This window comes from Alosa pseudoharengus, unplaced genomic scaffold (genome assembly GCF_046254945.1).
Source record: "Alosa pseudoharengus isolate Yale_2024_CS ecotype anadromous, Long Island Sound unplaced genomic scaffold, YU_APseudo_1.1 YU_APseudo_1.1_scf_1, whole genome shotgun sequence".
Classification (NCBI taxonomy): domain Eukaryota; kingdom Metazoa; phylum Chordata; class Actinopteri; order Clupeiformes; family Clupeidae; genus Alosa; species Alosa pseudoharengus.
The window spans coordinates 12603086-12626084 of NW_027468564.1; the positions used below are offsets into that span (position 1 = coordinate 12603086).

The 22999-nt window shown below is 40.5% G+C and overlaps 1 long non-coding RNA gene across 1 annotated transcript; it reads left to right on the forward strand.

Annotated features, from left to right (window-relative positions):
• The first annotated feature begins 1476 nt into the window (after positions 1 to 1476).
• On the forward strand, positions 1477 to 22670 carry LOC143137680 (uncharacterized). The gene is made up of 3 exons (XR_012990060.1): positions 1477 to 1602; positions 4657 to 4773; positions 22520 to 22670. It is a non-coding gene; the product is annotated as an uncharacterized LOC143137680 (long non-coding RNA).
• Positions 22671 to 22999: the final 329 nt, after the last annotated feature.

A 22999-nucleotide genomic window follows, 5' to 3' on the forward strand; every position in this document is an offset into this window, starting at 1 on the left:
CACAAGTGGGGTGTCATTGGAAAGGGGAGGAAGTGTAGTTATAGAATGTGGTGAAATATCCATTGCAAAATCCTTCATGGGCTATCTGTCCCTGTTCAAGTGTTGAAATTCTGCAATTTCACAAAATATATACTGTATTTTCAGAGGGGCAAAAAAGGGCATTTTCAACCATAGAATTTCACAAGTGGGGTGTCATTGGAAAGAGGAGAGAGTGTAGTTTCAGAATGTGTTGAAAAGTCCGATGCAAAATGACATGTAGGCCGAAGGGAATACATTTACTGTAGAAAAACTTCAAAATCTGCTACCAACTACATACCCCCCCCCCAGTGTAAAATGAACAAAATTATTGAATAGAAAAAAACATAACACAACATGTATCAAAAGATCCAGCACAGAAAATAAAGAAAAAACTACATAATCTGCCACCCTCTACATAACCCCCCCCCCCCCCCCCCTCTCTAAATTTCCAAATTATTTAATAGAACACAAAAGGCAACATTTCTCAAAACATTCTGCAGTGGAGTCAACAGAAAAAAGATATACAGGCTTTTGAACGTCTGTGAACAATGCCTGTTCATCTGCAACAGGCACATGCCTGTGTTATCGCGGATTTGCGGTCAACACTGGCCCCTTGTGGACGAGGTAGAAAATTGCATTATTTAAGGTGGAACGGAAACTTAACTCCCCCGCGATCTGAAAGTGGTCTTCCCCCGCGGAAACGAAAGTGGTGCTAACTTCAGCCTCATCCTTTTAGGCAAGTCACTTGGCAGCAGTGGTGTAGTCTAGTAGGCTAGTAGATATACTGTATGTAGCTGGATCTAGGCTACTGTGATGCAGGCTAGTAGTTAGCTGTAGTGGGTAGGCTATACTGTGATCAACCCCAAATGTATCTTAGTCTATTTTAAGTGGGTATACTGAGATGGTGATGCTTTTTAAGTGGGTATAACCTAGGGTTAGGGTTAGGGTCTTTAACCCTTAAAGGAGTACCGTCACACCGGTGTGATGGGAATGTTGGGAAATGAACGTTCTAAAGAATATCTGGGTTCATTGAATTCAACATAGAATTTTAGAACCTTCAATTGTTGCGGAATGTTCAAAAACCTACACCTTTAAGGGTTAAAGAGTGGTGATCCAGGGAAGGCTACCGCCATTAACTTAACTACTTAGCTAGCAACTTCATAAATGTTCTTAAATTATTACTGCCAAAGCAGATCAAGCATTGACTCAAAAGGGTGACCAGGAATGCTGCAAAGTGGTATAACACTTCAAGGAACACTTTAGTTAAAGGTTATAGTAATATTTTCCGATCTCTGGCTCTAGACTTGTAACGTGCCTTCTTGTGTTTTTCTTTGAACGAGTGTGAGCGTAAGAGATTAGTTCATCATGCAGATAGCGTGATGTCAAAATAAAAGTCACATAAAATCAGTGAAAAAGTATATCATAATAAAACACTGCTAGTGGTCATCTACAGGCATAGTGAGACACAAGTTCCAGAATAAGTCAAGAGGCTGAGGAGGCAGAACGTCACAGTAGACCAGAGTCTATAGCTGTTGTGGTCACACATGTAAACATGAACAATACATCAACACCGGCCAATTCAGGGTGAGTACAGAACACACACACACACACACACACACACACACACACACACACACACACACACACACACAAACAGACATAGATACTAGGGGTGTAACGGTACACAGAAGTCACGGTTCGGTTCATACCTCGGTTCGGACATCACGGTTCGGTACGAGTTCGGTACAATGGAGGGAAAAGCAAAACAAAAATGCAGAAAGCATTTTTTTTATTGTGCATGTCTCAGGCTGTACCACCTAGTGTCATACAGTCTCTTCCCTGAGCTATCTGCAACAGCCTGAAGTGTGTAAGATGTAGGCTAAACAGTACAATAAGTACCCAGACTCCATCTGTAACTTGTAAACAAAATAAGACAATCAGCTATAAAACTGAAAATAGGCCTACAGCATCTCTTATTTCTGAAAGTGCAAATTACATAGAAAAATGATTTTTAAAAATCCACTTAAGCAAGACCTTCAACATCTGTGTTTAGTTGTATATGGAAGGGTCTACAATTTGCCTCAATATTTTTCATTGTGTGTAAAGTAATAATCTAGCCTACTAACTGTGAAAATATCACACTATTTTGCCTTTTTTTTAAAAACGAAATTGCTCCTTTACAGACTACAACTAGAAGTCACGTGACTTTGCCCTTTGACGTTAACTCACCGTACTAGCATGGTTTGTTTATTAGCCTGGTTAGCGTTGTCACTTTATTTTACTGTCTATGCACTTAACACTACCAGCTCCTCATGTGAGAAGTTACAAGTTACCCCAACCTAAAGGTATTTACCACGCGATTTACATAGCTTTCTGTCATTACGAAAATCATTTAATTTAAGCCATAGGTTTTGGCCCTATTTGTATGTGTATCCAAAGGCTGCTGAAGCGCAGGGGAAGTTTTTTTCCCCTCGTTTCAGTGATTGGTAGCCTACATCATCTGGGTGATGGCTTCGAATATGTGTAGCATTTTTTCCACTCACATACCCAATAACTGCTGAACAACGCTGACACACAGTTTCATCTTATCCACCACTCTTTCGCCTGTACTAACATTACTGTAACTGAAGTTCTCAAACTTGCGATCTTAAATAGACTAGCGGATCCTCTAACTCTTGTGGGTCTAACCTTAGTGCTGCTAATGACTGACGGACTCGACTGACGACCTGACAAAAAAAAAACATAGGCGCCAATCAGAGCTTCAGAGCTAAGGCGAGGCTACAGATAAGCGTTAGGTGTCGCTAAAGAACTCCCGTAACTCTCGCTACTTAACAGTAATTGCGCATGACATTAATTAATCCGCACACGAGTTTTATGTATTTTTATACCGTGTATTCTCCGTGTAAATTCATGCACCGAACCGTGACGCCCGTACCGTTTCGGTTCAATACGAATACATGAACCGTTACACCCCTAATAGATACACACACACACACACAAACAGACATAGATACACACACACACACACACAAACAGACATAGATTCACACACACACACACACACACAGTAGATTCACACACACAGATTCACAGATGCACAGAAGTGTTGTTCATGCAAATGTGATGGAAGCAGCAGGTCACAGTAGTCGAGAATCTGCAGTGTGTGTGTGTGTGTCTGTGTGTTTGTGTGTGAGTTAGGGCTGAAACGATTACTTGAGTAACTCGAATAATTTGATTACAAAAAATATTGAGGAAAATTCTCTGCCTCGTGGCTTCGTTTCATTCCTATCAGCATTATGTGGCCTGCCCAGCTCAGGGACCATTGTTTCACACGGAGTGTTATTATTGACGCACACACCACATTCAGAATTAAGTTGAAGCGCAATGATGGACAGCCAAGAAACTGTCCTTAAAGTGCATAGAATGTCCAAAGTGGTGGGATCATGTATTTTATCATTGCTATTTTTTATTGGGGGCCAAGCAGCGAAGCTGCGAGGACCTCATTGTGTTTCTACGTTTTCCTATTATTATTATTATATACAATGGGAGTCTATGGCAGCCCATAGAACCATATGGTAAAAAGTTGGGAAATTTGGCACACTGATTGGGGACGGTCCCATGATTCATGTCACCAAGTTTCATGTCGGCAACTCGAACCCTCTAGAGCCACCAACAGGCCAAAGTTGGACGTGCGTTCATGCACGTAAGTTTTGACCTGTTGGTCCGATTTTCAAAAGTCAGGTGCTGTTGGAATCCTTGGACCAAGCCGAGTTCAACGCACCCTATGACGTCATTTTCCGCCATAATGGATTTTCCGCCATTTTGGATTTCATCAAAAACATGTATCAGGGGTCACATACTTTCTCTGATTCCCACCAAATTTGACACAGATCATCTTCAGACCAAGCCTCACAAAAGTTATCACTTTTTGTCTTCGGAAGTATTACAGTTCGCCCGTAAAAGCCAATCAAAATCTGCGGCGAAGCCGCCAAACAGGAAGTGAGCTCATATCTCAGCAACCCTTGCATGTATCAAAACCAAACATATTGACTCATGACCCCATCAGGAGGACCCTCAAGAAATTTGGTGACCTTTGACCTCTAGGGGGCGCTGTAATTCACAAACATGCCTTTTGGCCTGTGCTTAGAATTAAATTGTACTAGTGGTGTCTGGTAATACTTTGAAAGGTCCTTAGGTCAACTGAGGGCAACTTGTCACATAAATATAATTTATTCGGCCGCCATATTTGATTTGATCAAAAACACCAACAATTTCGCACAGGTCACAAATTTCATCTGATCTTCACCAAAATTGGCACAGACCATCTTCAGACCATGCCTTGTCACTTCATTTATTTCTGTAACAATTGATAGAAGCGTTCGCCCGTCACATCCAATCACGTGTGTGTGTGTGTGTGTGTCTCTCTCTGTGTTTGTGTGTTAGCTTGCATGTGTAATGATTTGTGTGTTTAAGTGTGTTTTTATGTTGGTGTGTGTATTTTTGAGAGAGATATAGACACAAAGAGATTTATTTTTCACTGTTGGAAATGGTAAAATACATTTATAAAAATAATTTGAACCATCCCACAAATAAGTGAGTCTATGTTGACTAGTTTCTTGTGTCTCCTTATGTAACCAGACCACAGACACACAGACCTCCGTCTCCAGTGCCCAGCTGTGTGTCCATGAGGAGTGACCAGTCCAAGGGTGCTGATCTGCCCACTTTCAGCACTGGAACAGTCACACCTGATGCAAAGTAAGTCATCAGCTTAAAGGATTTATGAAAGTTATTCATGTCAGTGTATGCATGCAATTCTACAAACACACACACTCACACATGCCCTCTCTAACACACATACACGCATGCACACACATACTCTCTACACACTCACACATACGCACTACACTCTTACTCACACATGTGCACACGCATATACACACACACTCTCCATCTCTCTCTCTCCCTCTCTCACTCTCTCTCTCTCACTTACACTCACACACACACACACACACACACACACACACACACACACACACACCTGCACACCATGTTATAAATGTTTCACTGATGGAGATGTTCGTTGTACTGTCAAGTGTCTCAGCTGCCTTCTCCTCCATCCAGCCTTACTGCGGATACCCTTGCCTCATTTTTTACAAACAAAGTGGCGGCAATCAGCAGTCAATTCTCTTCATGCCCACAAAAGACATCAGACTCAGATACCGCACAAATCCAAACTAACTGATGACCTCAAAAACTACCAGACACTCCTAACCTCCTTCTCAGCCAGCATCACTGCTGCTAAGACGGCTTTCTACAATGACAAAATCAACAGCGCTACAGACACTCGAAAACTTTTCTCAACCTTCAAATCGCTACTGAACCCTCAGCTGCCTCCTCCTCTATCCAGCCTTTCTGCGGATACCCTCGCTTCATTTTTTACAAACAAAGTGGCGGCAATCAGCAGTCAATTCTCTACATGCCCACACAATGCATCTGACTCAGATACCGCACTCCTACAACCTCTAGGGGCTGCTGGAACATCTTTTTCAGCATTCGCGCCTCTCTCCGAGAGTGAAGTATCTAGACTCCTGACATGTAGCCATCCTACCACATGCTCCCTAGACCCTATATCTACTTCAGTCCATCAGCCCGACCATCGCACCAGCTATCACACATATGATCAATGCCTCGCTAACCTCTGGCACATTTCCAACAGCGTTCAAAATGGCCCGGGTAACACCGTTACTTAAGAAAACTTCTCTCAACCCTGCTTAAGTCGAGAACTACTGCCCTGTCTCACTCCTGACTTTCCTATCCAAAGGCATTGAACTAGCAGTCTCCAAACAGGTCTCTGACTTCCTTTCACAGAACAACCTTCTGGATCCAAATCAGTCTGGGTTCAAAAGCGGCCACTCTACCGAAACGGCTTTGCTGTCTGTAACAGAAGCCTTAAAAGAAGCCAGGGCGACCACTCGGTCATCAGTACTCATTCTGCTTGACTTTTCGGCTGCCTTTGGCACAGTTAATCACTGCATCCTTCTCTCTATACTCTCTAACATGTGAATCTCCGGTTCTGCTCTCTCCTGGTTTGAATCCTACCTCACAGGATGCTCGTTCAACGTATCATGGCTTGGACAGCTATCTGCACCTCACCATCTCACCACAGGGGTCCCCCAGGGCTCAGTGCTTGGCCCCATTCTCTTTGCTATCTACACCACGTCCTTGGGACAGATTATCCGTTCGCATGGCTTTTCATACCACTGCTATGCAGACGACACACAGCTCTATCTGTCCTTTCCACCTGATGACCCAGATAGCAAACATACACTGGGACGGAACTGTCTGTTTGCTACACATTTGCTAACAGGTTCGTTATAGGTTCATCCAGGCTAAAGTTTGTTAAGTTTTCCCAACAGCTCAACTAATAAACATAAGCTAGGCTACAAAGACAATGGGGGGGAGGGGACTTTACACATAAGTGTCTTATTATTTTTTATTCAACAACCTGGCTGTAGAAGTGCAATCCCAGAAAAAGTTTAAGTCGTGTTAATTCCACTGTTCCCATCGATATTCAGGCTGTCTTCCTCAGTCATCTCCGTGGTCAATCTGAAACAACACAAAATAAACATTAGCCATTTATTCCTTTTTGAAAATAGGCTAAGTCACAATTACACTAGTTTTTTATCATCAGTTATCCTGTTAGCATTATCACTGTTTTTCCAAAATAGTTATTGTGATGGGTGTTTTGCTCAAGCTAAGCTAGTATATTGCTGGAAAATAATAGCATATAACCTTACAGTAAAGTTAGCAATCACTCGGCTGCTTGTTGTTGTCTCTGAATAAACCAACAGAGATAAAAAAGCAGATAGCCTACCTTGAAAAGTTGGGCTGCGTCCTAGTCCAACCGCAGGCGGGCAAATCATGTCGAAAGATTGATAGTGAGCAAACCAAAGATCCTTGATTAACGTTACTGCTTGGACTTGCATGCGTGGCAAGAATATGGGGTTGTCTCATAACACTGTTAGATCTGACACAAACAACAATTGACTACTTTTACCACTGCTAGGTAATAATACAAATAATGAAACGAGCATATGATCAATATTGAGCTTTTCCAGCCTTACTGTAGAAATGAAGTGGCCATGGGAACATGGTGCACCCCCATGGTTTCTAAATTTGTGCCATTCCAAAATACCTTTTTTTTCCTTTAGCAGCCAGTTGACAATGAAGTAGGGAAAGGACAGTCAATTTAGCAGAATCAGCACCTTAATCAATGCCATTACCACCTGGGTCTGCTGTGAAAAAATGGTCCTTCGGCTAATATCCGTAATCCAGGTTTGGGCCAAATCAGTGTTTTGTATTTTAAACGCATCTCCTGACTTCCAGTTGAGTTGCGGAAATCGGACCTGGGACAAATCTGTAAACCGGTGATAAAACAGCATTACTAGCAGAGCTGAAACCTCTATCAGGAGCAGATCTGGCCCACAGTCAGATACTGTATGTCCGCTACAGGCGGATCTAAAGGCTTTTATGCGGATCCGGCCCAAAGGAAATTGCTATCTGGGACACTGTATTAACCAACAACGCAGACGCTGGAGAATTGTCCGGTCCATATCTACAATACTTTTGCCTAAGAACAGGGCACTACCCCTTCCAGTGACCCTCTTCAAAGCAGTAGTGACAAGCGGAATTGTTATTGGGAACCCCTCTAGTACGGGCGACACTCTTTAACCCCTTCGAATGAGACAGCACATGAAATCTGCCCGGACGTTGCGCATCAGAATACTCTCTTCGGTCAAAATCTGCACCCATATGATAATCCTTCTGATAAATCTTATGAGTCAAACTTAACTCATCTGCCCACACTGCAGCCTCAGACATAGTCTTGGCCTTATTCTCATTTAGGTAGGTGGCAATACGGTCAGGCACGACATTTTTAAATTGTTCCACAACAATTACCTCCCTCAATTCATCAAACATTTAATGATGCACACCAACGATCAAAATGGGAAGAGTTCCCTAGCCAACTCCACATAGCATTGTTTGTCCCTCTTACACCAAGTTCTTAATCGTTCAAAAGCTTTCAGCACCGCAGTTTTTACCTTGTTGTAATCCCTGCAATCCTCAATTGCCAACGCAGTGTATGCCTCCTGTGCCCTACCTGTGAAAACACTCAGCAACATTACCACTCGCTCAGATGCAGGCCACCTACACTCATACGCTATACTTTCAAATAATGAGAAAAAAGGCTACTGTTCCCCGGAATACAAAAATAAACTTCAAAAAGACAGAAAGTTTGTTGTACTGTATTCATAGAGTCTCAATGACCGAATCAGTAGATTTACCTGTTGTCAGTTGAGTTTGTTCAATTCATTTATTGTAGACTAGTAGCCTAGGCAAATATGAAACAGAGATGTATTGTGGCTACCGACGGGATTTTGAACTTGCATGTTTTTATGCATTTTAGGGCAAAAAATACCTTCCTCTATGTGACAGGACAGAGAACTGAGCATCAAAACTCTATTGTTACTACCTTTAGAAGATTAGGCAGGACAGGCAGTCTGAAGGACAGGCGGCGGCAGAATTATAATCCATACAAAGTTTAATTTTATTTTTCTCAATAATTTAGCAGTTAACAGTAAAATGGTACTAACAGTGGGCCCACTACATTCTCCACGGGTTAGGCTATGCAACACATAGAGACAACAGGCTGACAGGCTAACTGGGTTGAGCTTACATCACAAATCAGTTGGGGCACTATCCCGTACTTCAAGGGATCAATAAACGGAAATTACAAAACAAAACAATAAGAAGTACAGAAATTATAAGCAAACCAAAAGCCACAGCAAACCAAAGAAACATATAAGAAACACCACAGCGCACAAGCAAAGGATTTAGCACCAAATGGCGTATACACATTTACCCAAGCGTAGCCACCAGCAAAGCGGAGCCAGCATGCAGACAGCACAATAACTAAACAAACACAAGCAGTTAAACACTAACATTGACTAAACAAAACAAAAGCGACAGAATACACACACATACACGTACATGCTTGTTCTCACACACAAACACACACACACACACAGAGACACACACACATGCAACGCAACCAAACAAATTGAAGCCCAAGCACCCACAGATAGCGGACACCCTTCGGCTGACGATAGTCGGCAACAATCTGTTGCACACTGAGGAAACTACAGGGCCTTAGCAGAGGCAAGCTAGGCTAGAACACGCCAAGCAGCGGAATGGAACAGAACAGCAGCAGTCCATGAATAGCCTACAACAAATACAGCGTCAGTGCAATGTCTTAACCCTTAGAACCCGATTGACGCAAAGTGCGTCAAAAAACACACCCTTTCTTATGTGTTATGTCATGACCCGGCTCAAAGGCCATGGCAAAAGATGAAGGACGCAGAGATTAAAGCCAAAATAATAAGTAATTTATTATAACGGTAACGCAAGTAGACAGACTAAACCGTAGAGTGTGGAAGTCAGCAGAGTCAGTAGTGTAACGTGAGTGTGTGGCTGAGTGGACAATGGATGAAAGCGTGTTGCATGCAAAAAAGCAATTGGGCAAAAGAAAAGAAGCTCCAACGGGTAACAGGGTGGAAGTCGTTTTTAAAGGGCGTGGAGATGTGGATGTGGGCCAGATCAGTCGGTCGCCACCAGCTGCGGTATACTGAGATGCTCTCAGATGGAGATAGCGCTGCTTTTAAGGAAGTGCTATCACTAAATCCATACCCTGGGCATGAAATTATTAAGTTGGAGTGTATAAACCATGCTCACAAACGAATGGGTACAGCGCTCAGAAAATTTAGTGCAGAGCGCAAATTGGGAGGCAAGGGTTTGGGGAACCTGACGGCAAACAAATGTAAAACACTACAAAATTATTACAGGGGGGCAATTTTAAATAATCAGGGGTCAATTGATACAATGAAAGCCGAAATATGGGCAGGCCTTCTCCACAGTATGTCAACGGACGAAACACCATTACACACTAGGTGTAATCCAACATGGAGTTGGTATCGGAGGGCGGAAGACAATGGTGAGACCCCCGAAAGCCACACACGACATGCTAAAAATTACCTTTCCCGAGAGGTGGGCGAGAAACTTCTCCCCATCTACCACCGCATGTCTAGCGACAGCTTGCTGCAAAAAATGCAGCATGGGGGCACACAAAATGCAAACGAGTGCCTCAATTCTGTTATATGGGCCCGATGCCCAAAAACTGTTTTTGTAGGCAAGAACAGGGTTGAGGCAGCAGCAAGCATGGCCATCTCCTCTTTTAATGAGGGTGCCTCAGCTATGCTTAATGTGATGGCAAACTTATGGCTGGAGAGCACACTAATAACCGTGAACAACATCAAGCAGGCAGACCTGCTCAGGGTGTCAAAAGCAAATGCCATTCAGTCCAAAAGTGCGAAACGCAAACGCAAATTAGTTAGCACAGCCAAGAAAGTGGCAAGGCACCAGCAAGAGATGTCAGAGGGAACAACATATGGTGCTGGAATGGACATTTAGAAAGATGTGACATCTACTATTGTTGTTCTGTGTCCATTCAACTGGCGTGGGTTTTGTGGGCAACTTTCTGTATGACACGCCAATGTTATGTCACTGAGTTACTGTAGTTGTAGGCCTTATATGCCTGCCATGTTATTAAATAATCAATTTCTATGAGCTTGAGACATTCCATATTATTATTACTAAGGGCCTGAGCATTTATTCTGTTTTTGAGCAATTGTTTCCAATAAAAATTTATTAAAATCCCTTATTTAAATCTTTAAATGGCGTTTTCTCAAAAATGAGTTTTTTGTCATTCTCCGGTAGATACATCTCAGCCTATGTAGCACCTATGTACACCAAACTTTCCAGTTATACACTTAGCAGTATTCTGAAGATATTTACAGAGGGATTTGTTAATAAATCATTCCTGGCCTGATTTATGTGACATTTTAATAAAAAAACATGGCGAAAATTGATTTTTTTAAGGCTATGGACAGTATATTTTGATTACCTACATAATGAAAGCAGATATCCTGATTACATTAATACACAGGATTAGATGTTAAAATCCCTTGTGCCAAAATCCAAGGTAAAACACATTCAGAAGCCCCTGCTCAAGTTTAACTTTAAAAAGCACACTACCCACAAATCCGCCAACAAATGGTCACAAGCACAATGCAAATGGCCTATCCAACAGCAGTAGCCTATATAGTATGCGGCATGTCATTGGGGTTATCAAGTGGGCACCCTCATTCACTGATGTTTCGTTAAGTTAGGCCCACGACACCTCATGAAGGCTTAACAGTGAAACCAGCGTCCTGGAGACACTCCCCTCCATGCTACCACCATATTACCACATTGAAATATCCAATACTCAAAATACTCTTAACCAGCCCAGGCATGGTCTAAGTTGGCTAGGTCGGTCCGTCCCGTTGATGTGGACTGAACCATAAACCATAAAGAACCTTAGCCAAGTACCATCACCCTAGGCACAGCCCATCACAAACACAAAACAAATTAGCCAGTTAGCTTAGCCCATTATCTTAGGCCCCATCCCAAACACAAAACAAATTAGCCAGCAGTTAGCAGTTAGCTTATGCCCCATGCTGCCCCATATTAAAATTGAAATCCCTCTGTAATTTTGTTTTCCTATTGTGTGTTAACAAAATGAAAAAAAAAAAAAAATAACCTGGCTTTATCATATGTTCAGATCTATCTACCGAAAATATATGCAAAATCACGCATATTTAATTAGATAATGCTTAATTTGCATAATTAAACATACAAATTTCAAAAACTTGCAATACATTTTTTATTCATACTTGAGTACGTAATCAACTGAGGAAGTTTCATGGTGATATCTATTATTTAAAAATTTTACCCTATTCTCCTGTAGTGTCTCGCCTTAACATCATCAAATGATCTACATATGAAAATCTATATAGCAGTGGGGAAACACTTCAAAAAAGAACGGGATCTCTAAGCCCAGGATTGACAGAATAAGAACAAGAAGAAAACCGGAGCGGTCAACGAAACGAATGTTAACGTTACAAACCAAAGCTAACCACTAACTTCAAGAAAACACTTAAAAGTTTCCATGACTTGATTGTGCAGAATGATACAATCACAGACTGACGCTGCTAGCATTATTCAAAATGTAGCAGCTTTAACGTCCTACTCTCGCAGCACTTCGCAGTCAACTAGTGGCGCAGAATTCAAATTAGGAGGCGGAGAATTCTGGAAATTGAGGCTTTCTATTGGCTCCCTATGTGTGGGACTTTGTGAAATACTGCACTGTGATTGGTTGTCATGTTCTATTTGGACATTTGCATGTGGCACACAAGTTAACATGCTGGCCAAAGGAACTCTAGCTAGTAAACTAGTGGCTTCAGTGTGACACTTACATGTAAACTAGTGAAGGCAGAACTGCTCTAGTGAAGACACAAATGCCCACTAGTTAACTAGTGAGGTCTAAAAAGTGTCACTAGTTTACTAGTGTGCACCAAAACACCCACTAGTGAACTAGTGATGTCAATTTCCAATCGACTAGTTAACTAGTGAGGTGCAAAATGTGTCACTAGTTTACTAGTGTGCCCCAAAATGCCCACTAGTTAACTAGTGAAGGCCATTTCAGCCCCACTAGTTAACTAGTGAGATTTGTTACCCACTAGTTTACTAGTGAGGGTGTTGTGGGCCTTACTAGTTTACTAGTGGCATGCATATTTTGTTCACTAGTTAACTAGTTACACCTAAAAACACAAACAAGCTGACTGTTTTTGTCCACTAGTTAACTAGTGGAACAATTGAAGTCTCACTAGTTTGCATGTGTGGCAGTGAAGCAGCTCACTAGTTAACTAGTGCCTGAAACGGCTATTATGCAAATTCTAATGAGAGGGTTGGTAGAAGACTCCTATTGGGTATTATGTAAGAATCCCACCCAGTCTAAATGTAAATTTACGGTTCATAGCCTCGCGATCAGGTCCTGATGGGTGCCCCTAGTGGCTAAAGTGACACACTGCTCTGCAACGGTACTTCAGTATAGATAGTAAAGCAGAGCCTGCAGTATGCAGTATCTCATATTCTGTCAAAATGTTTTTTAATAATAACAGGGAAACCCCATGCTTTAACAAGTGAGCTCTTAGTGATCCACACCAAAGATTCAAGGGATTGATTTTATTATTATTATTTGTTTATTGTTGCTAGGCAACCACAGACATAAATGTATCCATTCAGTCACGCTTTTCTGATTAATAACTGAAAAACAAAAGGTTGTACACATTAACTGCACAGGACGTGGAATGAGGAAGCCTACGGTAGAATGAGCAAGAGAAAGAAAGAGCGATAGGTTGGCCATACGTTCGAATTTAGGCCGGACATATGGATTTTAAAAGCCCTGTCCGGCGTCCGGCGCAGCCTCAAGCCGGACGCTCATTTGTTCTCCTTTTTGGAGTTGCGCTTGGCATCTAAAATCGTTGCTCGGACGCAGCATCGTTTCACAAACTATGGACGCAAAGACTGCTGGTCAAATTATGTGCAGTGCTTCGCAATTAGGAGGAAATACTGTATATGTTAAGTTGATCTGTTTGCATCTTTCCAGCGTGTGTTGCTGGCCTAGCCTAGGGAAGAAAATATCTGTCTAAGTTATAATAGCCTATCTGTAATATCTGCCAGCAGCTTGCTTGCCAGCCAGCGTTTCCCAGTAGGCTAGGCCTACTTCGCAAAAGTTGTGAACTATAACCGCATATTTTTTGAATGTCGGCGACTGGCTACATAAAAACGTGTGTTCATAATACATGCGTGCTTGAGATGAAACCAGCTGTTTTCAGCAGGATCATGCGAGGAGGACCTGTCTCTTAATTAATTTAAAACAAGTCAATGGTTTTACAATGTTTCAGTCAAGCTTTGGTTGGTTTAGATACAACTGGTATGCAAAATGTAAAGTAGTGGATTAACTTTAATTTGCTGTGCTGCATATTGGACAATAGATGCACATAGTAAATTATATAAAGTAGGCTTATTAAAATATGTAAATAGCTTAGTCTAACTTTAAAAAAAATATTGAAGGGAATCCAGTCCAGTGCACATGTCTTTGGCAAGTAGCCTAGGCTACTACAGACACAGGTGAAGAACAGTCAGCCTCAGCAGTAAGCAAAACCAAATATGTACAGCCAGCTTCAAAAGCAAGCAGCCCAGACCCTAAAATTGGGCATTTATAGCTTTGAAGGTAATTCACACACAATTATTTTTCTTTCGCCAAAATATATTTGGTAACTTCTGTAGACATCCAAAATGGGGTGGGGGTTAAAATTAGTAGGAAAAAAAAACTATTGCAAACAGTCATATATATCTTTTTGCTGTGGTATAGTCTTAAGTTTCATTTAGATGTCTTGAAAAGGTCTTAAAAGTCTTTGAATTTGCACTTGGAAAATGTGCAGATACCCTGAGAAAGACTGTTGGTTAGCTAGCTCATTTAAAATATCCTAAACTTTTTTTGACCCAGCCTCTTAAAAAAATCGGAATCGAGAATCGCTAGGAACCGGAATCGAAATAAGAAATCGGAATTGGAATCGGAATCGTTCAAATTCAAACGATACCCAACCCTAGTGTTTTTACACACTTGCCAGCACACGCGCCACACACACGCAACAGCTAAAGTAGAGATTCGATGAAACAGCAGAGGTCAGGAGCAATCCGATGAAAAGTTGGCATTTTCAAGGTGGAGATATAAGCACTACTTCAAATTCATTGTGGTCAAAGGCAAGAACGTGTATGTAATGTGTACATTATGTCCAGGAGCGAAGACTTTGTCGACATCCGTTGTAAGCAACTCTAATTTAATGAGGCATCTCACACACGCTAGCGGCTAAAAACACCGATAGCCCCCCTCCACCAGAGATGATAGCTCGCCATCCACTAGCAAAGAAGGACTCGGAGCAATATCCTCCAAGCAGCAAAAGCTAGATCTTTCTGCCTCACAACAAAAACCTATGACACAGGCTGAAGTCAACCGTAGGTCTGTCTATGTACAATTTCCCCTTGGGGATCAATAAATTATCTATCTATCTATCTATCTATCTAATAAATATAGAAAGTTATGTAGCCTACAAACACCTGTCTGTTCTACTAATTTCAACTGGCTTTTCAAAACTGCTCAAAAAATCCAAATTCTTTGACATATAGCAACTTTTTTTTTAACAGTAACGCAAATAGTTACTTTCCCTGGTAACGAGTTACTCTTATCATAGAGTAATTCAGTTACTAACTCAGTTACTTTTTGGAACAAGTAGTGAGTAACTATAACTAATTACTTTTTTAAAGTAATGTTCCCAACACTGGTCTTGGGATTCAGCCTATATGTGTTAGGAAGAAGGAAGTGACCTCTACTCTGCTGATCCTCTGTGGCATGACAAGCTTGTTGCTTATTATCAGGGTATTGTGCAGTTAGTATATGCATCAAGTGCATCCAGTACATTGGATAAGAGCACTATGGACACATGGGCCATATCTATCCCTGCTTTCATTAGTATGTCTACACATCTATGCAGATAACATAAATATTTATCATGGTTTCCTGGTCCAGAGTGCTGCATGTTGTCACCCCTCAATACAAATAGCAGTTTAACTGATCAGCATCCTGATTGTATCGGTGGAGTTACTATGGATGTTCAAAATTGGACTAGGTGAAGTATTCTCATGACACATATGAAGAAGCACATGCATGAAGGGCACGTCTGACCTCCAGAGCTATATGGATATGAAAAGATGTGGGACAAAGAAACCACAGTCACAATGTGATATCAGACATGCTGGTCAAGAGAAAAGGAAGAGATCTGACCAGCTACCAATGACACTAAAAGTAAGAAACTGACCTCAAGGAACACAAACATGGTGGTCATTTGTGTGGGGCATGTAAGACATGAAATATCAGATGGTGGGGTGCCCATGTGATGGATCATTATTTCCTATTCCCAAGTGAATTAACTACACTTTTGGTGACGTTCACTTCAGTTCACAATACTATAGACATAGTACAGTCAAACATAAGTGCTATTAGTTATCTGTGTTTTTAACGTGTGACAAATTGAGAAATAAACTTGTGTTATATATTGTATTGCTATTTGGATTAAAACACTATAAGTCTAAGAACATTATTCTAAGATTATTGTTTTAACAAAACATGTTGTTATACTTTATTTTTATTAAAAACCAAACAAACTTGAATGCATGGGTCTTTTTGGCCCACACACATAAACTTGATGTAGTAATAGAAAAGCTATGTTTGTTCAGAAAATAAGACAGGAAAAGTAAAAATAACTATATGTAGCAATCAAACATCTTTATCTTGATAAATACAAGCAATATTGAATGATAAAATAAATCACTTTCAATTTCAATTAATATAGCTAGGAACATACAAATATCTATGAAATAGATTTTGACCCATGTCTGAAAACTGGATGTAATGAAGCAAAAACCTTGTTTGTTCATAATGTTAAAGAGGAAAAATAAAAAATATGATTTGCAGTGATCACAAACAGGTTATTTAATGGATAGCTGACATATTGAATGATAAAATACATATATTTGTTAACATATTGCAAATAAAAAGACAACTATGCATGCGTTACCATAGGAAATGAGTGCGGGTCATTTTTGACCCATGTTACGCATTAGAAGGGGTAAGCCTAGCTTGCGCATTAAAGGGTTAAAACTGAGCTGCGCTTAAATGGGTCAATGCATGATTTCATAACAGACCAAATAGAAAATAAATGTTAAATGTTAAATATAGCCTACATATCTGTACATATTAAAATCAGATTATGTAGGCTACACTAGGCTTGAATCTATCTATCTCTATCACAGTATAGTTAGATCAAGTTGGACAGTAGCACATTTTAATCATTTATATATCTGTAGTGGCTGGTGAAAGAGTTGAGTGGCTTTTTTACAGGGGGGGGGGGGTTAGTGGGTAGTGGGTAGTGTCTCCACCAAAGCTCAGACCAAACCTACGCCCTTGGCGAAAATGTACAGAGGCTCGAATACTGTTTTGTATTTCTGCCAGATAACAAGTATCTCTGAACTGACTCCATTTCAGCCCTAGGTCACTTGAGATGACTTAGGGACATATTTGAGCCCTAGCACCAGGTCTTGTGAAACTGTGTGCAAAGGTAGATCAATATAGAATAATAAAAAATGAGTGCTTTGGACCATTATTTGCCAAGGTATGCTCATGCGTTTTGTAAAATGCCCTATGGAAACTCCCCATAGGACTTTTGGGTTCCCAAAATGCATAATCAACAATGTGAATATTGCTGTCAAAACCTCAACCCAGATTCAAACTCTTGGACAGGTGACTGTTAATTGATGCGCACCGGTGGCTGTCATCAGACGGCCATAACGCACTTCGCCACAGAGTTGATGGCGTGTATGGGTGAATAGGAAAAAAAATAGGAAAAGCTAAAACAGATATTCAAATAGTTTTGTAAATTTGTTTTGCTTTATGTTTACTCACCCTTATTAAAATGAAATGTTTGTGACAAATTTGCAGCAAACCTTTGGGTGGCAAACATCCAGCAAAGTTCTGGCAATAATGAGTAGTTTGCCACTATTGGCAAATGTGTTCACCAGTGATTTGCCACCACACTTAGCCAATAATGTAAAACTTTGTTGACAAACCTAATTTGCATATGAAATTGCTGCATTTATAACAACTGTTTGCAAGAAACTTCATTTGTATGTGAAAATATGACCATGCTGCAAATTTGTGGCATGTGTTCCCCAAAAACCTGACATTTCTGTAAGGGCAGTGTTGGCTTCTGAAATCCTCACTTTAATATAAAAGCATGCCTTGTAAAAAAGTAATCTAATATCTAATCTAATATCACACACTTGGGATTTGTGTTCAATATTGAGTCTGGAACTTCTGTAATATTCACAATATGTACACAATAGCCCTACTTGTATACATAACAATGTAAAAATAAATGTCATAATAAAAGTCAAAGACCTAAGATGTTTCCTGCAGACAACATTTCACACACGTGACAAAGGTGAAGTGATCATTAACACAGATTTAAACATATTTTAGCTGGTGTAGAGACAATATTTCAGAGGTCTATAGATGTCTGTGCTTTTATGCAAATAATAAAAAAAAAAAAAAATATTTTATAATAAAATATAACACACATCTAATATTAGCCTTACATTTTGTGTTCAATATTAACTGAATCTGGAATCTGGTTTGTTTTCGCTCCAATTTTGAAGTTGAACATCTAAGATCAGTAGCATTGTATTGAGTGCACATTTTAGTCTGGTTTAGTCTGGTAATTAGCCAATACAATAGAGGTCTATATACTCTGTCTGTGTATTGCCTGTGTTTCTGTGCATTTCCATAAAGTGATCTCGTTTTTGCAACTCATTTGAAAATGATGTCACTTTAGATTACACTGAGATGCATCATATTTTTGTCAGTGCGCCACCTCCCCAGACAGCACTCCATGGTGGTAACCCTGGCTATTCACTTATGTCATGGGTCCGTTGATCTCTGCTGACAGGAGCACCACAGTGCCCCCCTTATTGCCCTGTGTGAAATAGTGGTCAGATAAGGAACTGCAGCTAACCCTTAAATAGCTGTTGGGACAGGAATTCCCCCAGTCTGACATACATGCCGGGACATTTGGCCCATGGATCCTAAATTAGGCACCCCTGATCTAGACTGTTAATGTGTAGTCACTGTCAATAAATGTCACTCATCCTATTTGTATAAATTTACACGTTTTACAAGAACAATACATTACATGATGACATGGGTGGTGAGAGACTGACTCCAGAACAGCCTTGTGTGACATTCACTCTCTGAGACCCTTGTAACACAGATCAGTGGTGCCTGTGTGGATTGCTGGGTTAGGTGTTACTGTTAGTGGGTGGGGAGGGGGGGGGGGGGGGCTAGACATTTTATTAAATAACCAGTATTTTTATTAAATAACATTTTAATAGTCTCCCTTAGAACACCAGAAGTTTACAATATAATATATATTTTATTTTATATCCTTTATATTTTTCTGAATGACTGATATTTATGACAGCACATTTTATGCAGATTAGCCTATAGCCTAGGCCTACTGTTTTTTTTATTACAACTCTACCTCTTTAATTCAGCTGTCTGGTTGAAGCCTGGAAATGTTGTAAACAAAGTAGCATAGTTGGCTAGCTTAGCCTATCATAGTCTACTGATTGGACTGTTTAGTTTCCCCATGTGTGTTTAAGTTTCAAGATAATACTTGCTCTCCTTGGGACAGGCCCTTTTGGGAAACGTTGGTATTGAGATGATCAGTCAACTTCAATGCAAGAGTTTTAAACAAATATGTGCAGCAATGATAGCTAATGATGCTAAGCGGATTTAATAGTAATTTAGCTAGTCGTCTTCTATGCGTCCTTGCTTTCACGATTGTGAATGTTTTATTTAAGTCGTGCGTGTTCATTGAGCAGGAGGGAGAGGGAGGGAGCGCGAGAGAGCGGGGCAAGGAGAGGGGGTTTACTTCTATACTGTTTGGTAAAGTTGCACACATAGTCTACAATGAAAGCAAGGAGAGGTATGAAATTATTATTTATTTATTTGTTTTTGGACAACGTAGGCTAAGTAAAGCGGGAGATGTGGGTTGCTTTTGCGGCCGCGTAAGCTGCAAAGCAGTACGTGAAACACTAGAAAGGGTGTGTCGCGATTCTACCTTTTCACACTGCGACACAGTATCGTGGATATGAATGTCGCGATTTCGGGTTCGAATCGGAGCGCTCTAAGGAGGAAACTAGACGGAGCCACCAGGCACAAATCATTCCATTTCGTGTCAAAACAAACAAATGTAATGCTTAAACATTATGATAAATATCAGTGATCAACGCCCCCCATTTGTGCCTGATCGCCCCCCTCTCAGCTATCTCATTCACAACGCCCCCCGACGGTGTTCAAACGCCCCCGTTGAGAAACGCTAATCTACTAATTACACTTGTCATATTCAATAACATTCACATATCATATATTAAAACACTAACATTACAGTACAGTAAAGTACAGTAACAAAGCAGTACAGTAAACGTAAATCTCCGATTGGTTTTTTATATCATTCAATTAGCTCAAAGTTATCCTAGCATGCTACATGCTAGCCCCATTCTAATGCAATTGCTGCTACGCGATGCTAATCACTCGCTAGCCTTAACAATCTTTGCTAGCTGATAAATTACTCACCGGCGTTCAAAAGAAGTGGATAAAGACGTGAAAACAATGAGGGAAGATTAAGGACAAAGTAGAAATAGTAAAACGACTTAAGAGGTATTAAAAATGATTCACGATAGAAAGGTGTCAAGGAGTAAAAGGTTTTGATTCAAAGTCTATTCATTCAAGTGTAACGTTATCGAGTAGAACGTAAAATAAACGAATTCTGGTATCCAAGCAACACGCTTGTCAAAATAAAAGCATTTCCCGTTGACTAGAAAATCGTATGTCCTTCTTCTGGATTTTTTATTATTTTTATTCAATTTATGTACCTATTTATTTAACATTGGCAACTAATTTTGGGTTTAGTAACCAATGCTCATTACACCTTCACCCCTCTCCATCGACTTTGTTTAGTGCATGCACATAAAAATGTCAAAGCAAAATAAGATTTAGGTAAGCATAGACAATTGACTCAACCTAATGTTACATCTAAAAGGCAAGCTTGAATTAACAATGTTTGGTCTCCTCATTGCCAATGCACAGGCTGCAGAGGGCAGCATGGTGGTACTCCTCACATCTGGTGTAGAGTAGAGTTACAGGCATAAAAACAAGATCAGTCAGAGACTTTCTAATGAGGAGACAGCACTCAAAAAATCCTCCATAGAAATGCATGGGGTACTGTTGTCTAAACATATCCCATCCCTTCCTCGCCAAAATGTCGACATGTGTATACAGGGTATAAAATTAACTTTTTGACCTACCTGTAAGGTGTGAATACTTACCGGCCAAAATATATTTTTACCGGCCACTAATTTTTTCCCCTCGGAAACACAATTCTATCAGGAAGACAGGTCATGCCATGGATTTTTTGTTAATTTTTCTTATACATATGCATTGGAAGTCAGTTCATTTATTTTTGTAGGAGATATGCTGAAAATTTTATTCCACTAAGATTTAATTCACGTTTAATTCATATGTCTAAGCTTTTAGATTAGAGTAGGCCTACATTCAACCTTATTGTCATTGCACGAGTGAAATACCGTTTTACATATAACCAGTGGTGCAAATGAGTAGGCTACAGTAACTGACATGTCAAACAGTGCACCCATGAAATGCAGGCCTAGACTGTTCCATACACATAGGCTACAAATAGCCTGAAGATAGCTGAAGGTCTGTGGCTAACGCAGCGCAGTCGTAATTAAAGTGTCGTGAAGGTTTTTTCGGAACCGAACATGTTCTTGTATAGGTTATTAAGCACTACTAAGCGAGACTATGTTGACTATGCTCAACGAGACTATGCTCATTGCTCATATTGACAGATATAAGCGAACGTCCCGGTGGACTTTTTTCTTCCAAGTTTTAGATCTGAATGGTGTTGTTTGGATACTAAGTTGTTCGTTTTAAACTGAACTAAAAGTACAAAGCAACAAGGCGATTGCCACAAACTTCTACCTCTGCTTGCCTAATCTGAATTCACCTCAGCCCGGTCGGAAGATACTTTCGCTTTAGGTTAAACATAGCTATCATTTGTTTGATTCGCGAGGACAATTTGCAAGGTGTTGTTTGATTTGGAGTTGGATTGTTTGGATACTAGGCCTACAAACAAGTAGACATGCTTTTTAATCGCGTAGACTGCAACTACCAAGTTGAAATCAAAGTAGCCTACTGTAGCCTCGATTCCCCTCTCACAGAAGCAGTCTATACATACGCACTTCAAACAAACAAACAAGTGTTTCACAGGGAGCCTACACCGGGCGCGTAGCCTAACTGAAGCGCTACGTGCAAAAACAGAAGACGGGTCTTAGGGATTTTATCAGCCGGCCAATGGCGAGTAAGCCTATTTTTTTATCCGCCAAAACATATTTTTACCCGCATTTGGCGAGTGGCGGGTGCTAATTTTAAACCCTGTGTGTATACATTGAGCCAATCATGTGGTGTGATGTGACTACATTGAGCCAATTATGTGCTGTGTTGTGCAGACATCGTGCCAATCATGTGTTGTGAACTCGCCACTGGAGCACACTGGTGTCGTGAAGCCTTGTGCACGCGTATTTCTGCCGAATAGGATGCCCGATGAGTACCCAAAAAGCGTTGCAATATGACTGCCGAGTGGAGGGACTTGCCTAAAAGGACTTTGGAGCAGTCAAACTCAGCTAGCTAGACACAATTGTTCTTGTATAGCTGTCTATGCACACTTTTTCATTTCGCTTGATATTTTATTAAACTGTGAGTGTGTGAACAGAAAGTATTAAGACATTCTTACCTTTTTTTCTTTTCCAGGGACCGAACTGAAGAGGGATCGATCCACCATTTTGGAGACAACCGGAGGCAACATTGATAACCCTGACTCAGTTGCGACAGCAGAACCAGCATCTCTACGGCTTAAGGACAACTTCAGCTTGATAGAAAACTTGCAACACTTAATTGACATATGAACTGATGTTGGATTGGCACCACTTAGCCTACTTGCTGATCGAATAATTTTGTGAATACAATATAATCATTTAATTATAATTAAGCTGGTGTTGTAATGTAGAATTATTTTCTCATGCTATGATTTCATACAACATTTAGGTTCTATGGAATTATTTGTTTTCTTATTGGACAGGAGACAGCTATTCCCAAAAGTGGGAATATCCCAGGTCAATAGAATAATCTGGTGTTTTAAGGTTAATTAGTCGGCAGCAGAATTAATGTATTGAATCAACACAGCATTTGTGATCGCAGGGTTGTTACCTTTGCCACTCAGCCTCAGAACCT